Source organism: Tupaia chinensis, unplaced genomic scaffold (genome assembly GCF_000334495.1).
Source record: "Tupaia chinensis unplaced genomic scaffold, TupChi_1.0 Scaffold000238_1, whole genome shotgun sequence".
Taxonomy (NCBI): domain Eukaryota; kingdom Metazoa; phylum Chordata; class Mammalia; order Scandentia; family Tupaiidae; genus Tupaia; species Tupaia belangeri.
Window position 1 is genome coordinate 7,404,786 of NW_006159716.1, and position 4,374 is coordinate 7,409,159.

The following is a 4,374-nucleotide window of genomic DNA, read 5'->3' on the forward strand; positions in this document are numbered from 1 at the left end:
TGGACCCCATCCAGAGGCAGGTCCCAGTGTGAACTGTTCAGGTAGGTTAGGTAACCTACAGGAAGGGTCCCGTGTCACAACGACTCAGTTGTTTGTTGTTGTTGTTGTTGTTGTTGTTTTGGAGAGGTTTTTGTTATAGGGTGCATGCACTCACCAGAAAGACAGAGAGAGACAGAGAGATAGAAAGCGAGAAATCACCCCCCCCCCCGGGGGATGGCCACACCACAACCCCTTCTCCTCCATTCTTTCGGGATCTTGGACACGCACGCACATGTACCCGGCGTGAGTTTAAGTCGCCAGGTCCAGGACTCAAACCGCGGTGGACTACAATGGGAGTTCAGCGATATAGCCATTATGCCAACTGCTGGTCCCAGGTTTTTTTGTTTTCATGTTACAGATGAGTAAACTGAGGCTCAGACAGGTGATGTGGTTATCCTAGCTCATAAAGTTTGGAAGAAGCTGGAGATGAATTTATTCTTGCGTGCTGGTACAATGCCCTCTCTTTCCTTCCCCTTGGGGAATCCTACTTTTCTCACCCGCTCATCTCCAGGAATTGGGAGAAGCAGGGCCTCGTGCTGTGGGCCCAGGCTCCCGTCCTCGCCTTGGAGGGAAACTGCCCCCATCCTGCTTTTCCATTTCTAGCTGCCTGACCTTTTCGCATATGTCCTTTGTGGAAAGCTACTCTCACACCTTTTTAGAAAGAGGTTGGGTATAAATAAACTCAAGAAAGAAGTCGGAACTCTTCTCCTTGAAGTCACCCCAAACCTGGGTGGAAGCATCCCTCCATACCGCTTCTCGCATCCCCCGCTCCCAAATTCATCTTTCCTGCGCGTTCAGCCCCGTCAGCGCCCTGCGTGGCTTCCTGCCCCGGTCGACCCGAGGTCCAGGTCGAGGTCGGCTTGCAGACTCCCCTACCCCGCCCCCCAAATGCAAAGCCTAGCACTGACGCCATCACGAGGTCTCTTCCGCTGTTTTCCTTTTCTCTGAAAACGTTTTGAGCTTCTGGTTTCTCTCAGGTCCCTTGAGGCCAGCCAACGCTCGCTCGGCAGCATGGACTCAGCACTTTATGAGAACCCGGTCCGTCTACACTCGCGCCGGCCCTAAGCACAGCCCCGCTCTCGGTGCCCCACCTGCCAACTCCCCCAGAGCCGCCCACCAGCTCGCTCTCAGCTGAGAGGCGGTGAGAAGTGGAGTGAAGCGTGAGTCAGAGCCCCACGGTGCCAGTGCGCCCAGTGGGAGCCTCCGTTGCCATTTCAAGATGTCCGTAAAATATCACCCAGAGAGAGCCGCGGAAATCAACCAGGAAAGAGCGCGCCTATTACTACCGCGTTTCTTATACAGAGAGGTTTGTGTATATGCATTTTTTTTTTTTTTTGAGCCTGAAAGGCTATTCATTGGGATGCGAATAGTAGTTATCTCGGTGAAATTGCAGATGCCTCTGACTCACGTCTTCAGGCTTTCTGTAGTGTCTGAATATTTTTACATAAACATGTATTATTTTTAATAACCAGGAAAAAAATCTATTTTCTGGAGAAAAGAAAAGCCAGAAGTCATCAAGGACTCTAGATTAGAAATAAAGGTCACTTTCTTTTCTTAGTGTAATTTTTATAACTAGACATCACAGAGTTTGGGAAAGGGCTTTGAACTTGAAATCTTTTACTGCTGACGTATTCAGATAGAAATATTCATTCTATTGGGAGGGAAAGGAGAAGAATTGGTTGAGCTGAGCTGGGGCAAGGAGGTGGGGCTGTCAGGCCAAATTCCCCCCCCCCCAAGTTAGATTTTTGCTTTAGGGCACATGCACTTGCCTGAGAAAGAGAGACAGAAAGTGAGAAATCACCCCCCAGGGAATGGCCACACTGCAATCCCTTCTCCTCCATTCTCCTCTCGGGATTTTGGGCACGCATACACACACCCAGCATGAATTTCAAGATAGCTGAGTCCAGGACTCGAACCATGGTCGGCCATGGGGTGTCCTGCACCTTAGCCACTATGCCACCTGCTGGCCCCATGCCGGGCCAAGTTTTAAACAAGAGAAATCCGGAGGAGTAATATACTCCCAGTAACAGACACTAGCATTTACCGTTATGCCTTATACGTGTGTGTGTGCGTGTGTGCTTACACTCATGTGAGTGTACGTGCTTGCCCGTGTGTGTGGGCCTCGGGCACCTTGACTGCATGATTGGGGGCGAGGCAGGCGGCTGGCTGAGATGCCCTGGGCCGGTGGGAAAGGCCGCAGAGGGTGGGGAGCTGCAGCCCCTCTGCCGTCCTCCTCATCTTCTCCTTAGCTTCTCTTGCCCAAATTCAGACTCAGGGCCCAGGAGGGAAATCGAAGCTTGGAGCAACGGGAGCAGAGGGGAGAGGATCTGGCCGGCTGGTACTGCGTTCTGCCTCCCTCTGCCTTTCCCTCCTTTGGTTCCAGAAGGCCAGGTCCATGTAGCCCCGAAAGCAGGGGCAGGAGAGGAGTCAGTAGACTGAGGACTGATATTCTGGACCACTGGTTAGAAAACTTGCATGTCCATTTTAAAATAAAGGAATAATCCTCCCACGTGCACAGTCCTTCCAAGATGGCATCGCCTTCCACCCACACTGGTCCAGAAAGGGGCGCCGGAAGAAGCAGGAGCGCTTGCAGAGGCCGTGTGGGGTTAGAGACGGGGAGAGGAGCCTGGTAAGTGTGCGTGCCTCAGAGCCACACAGACCTGGCTTTGATCCAGAGTCTTTCTTCGGCTTCCTGGCTGTGCGATCGTGGACAAGTTACTCAGCCTCTCTGAGCCTGAGTATATCTCCCTATCTCTAATATGAGGATAAAAATAGCTAAAGAGGAAATGAGATAACCTGTCTAAAACACTTGGCACAGCAGCCAGTGCAGAGCAGGTGACCAGCAGTGTTAAATGTCACCGCCGCGTCAGCAGCCACTGTGGACAGCCCGTGACAGCCCACGGCAGCGTGCGCGGAGGTGTGAAAAGCTGGGTGTTCGTGGGCTGGAAGTGGAGCAAACGGTCCCTCCTCCCAGGACTGGCCGGGCCCTGAAGGCTCCCCCAGGCTTACATGGAGGGAAGGGAAGGATCGGGTAGAGAAAGGTCAGGGACACAGACGTCGGGAGATCTGCTGGACCGTGCAGGAGACCAGGGGCCGTGGATGACCAGGATCCCGCCTCTCGCTCCCCTGCTCTCTGGCAGCCTCCGTGCAGCGCGGGCACCTCCCGCCCTCTCATGAAGGTGGGGTCATTGAATGAGGCCTCACTCCGGATCAGCCGAGTGTGTGGGCAAGAACACCCCTTGGAGAAGGAGGAGGGCTGGCCTGTGCAGTCTGCGGGGAGCCTGAGGAGAGGGGCCAAGAGCTGAGGTTGCCCTCTTTCTAGACCCTGAATGAGGTCTCACTCCAGATCAGCCAAGTGTGTGGGCAGGAGCACCCCTTGGAGAAGGAGGAGGGCCTGGCCTGTGCAGTCTGCGGGGAGCCTGAGGAGAGGAGCCAAGAGCTGAGGTTGCCCTCTTTCTAGACCCCTCCTCAGAAAGCCCCCTTGCCTGGCTGGCCCCATGGCCTGGTGGTTGAGGAAGCTGGACCCCGCATGGCTGGCTGTGTGGCCTGAATCCTGGCCCCAGTGGCTTGAAAAACATGTCAGGCACCTGAGCGCGTGTGCCCAGATCCTGACAGGATGGAGAAGCAGAGAGGCCACTGCGGCAGGACTGTGCCCCTCCGGGGGTCCGTTCTCTCTTTCTCTCTGGCAAGTGCACACGCCTCTGATAAACGGAGAGGAGAGGAGAGGGCCTCGCTCGGAAACTCTCAGGCCGGGCTCTTCTCGATGTTAAACGTTCTCGGAAGGAGATGGGGTGAGGGTCCGGGTGGGGATGCAGTGTAGAATGCACCCTGAGCGGCAGACCCACATGGGGAGGTTGCCCTGAGTGCCTGGTCGCACGGCATGTGTGCCCTGGTCCAGGCTGGCTGAGTCTGGGGGTGGGGCCTCACCAAGACCCGTCGGGTGCTGCGTCTCGTACCCGTCTCAATCTCTCCCTCTCTGTGTTTCCCATGCATGGAATAAATAAATACACCGACAAAAACGAGATGGGGAGATTTCCAGACGTGCTACAGTCCTCTGTCTGACTGTTCATTTCTAGCGGGAAGTTCTTTCTTTCTTCCTTCCTTTTTTGGAGAGGTTTTTGCTACAGGGCACATGTGCTCGCCGGAAAGACAGAGACAGAGAGACAGAAAGTGAGAAATCACCCCCCCCGGGGGAATGGCCACGCAGCAATCCCTTCTCCTCCATTCTCCTCTCGGGATCTTGGGCACGCACGCACACGCACCTGGTGTGAGTTTTAAGCCACCAGGTTCGGGACGCGAACCACGGTTGACTACATGGGAGTCCAGCGACATAGC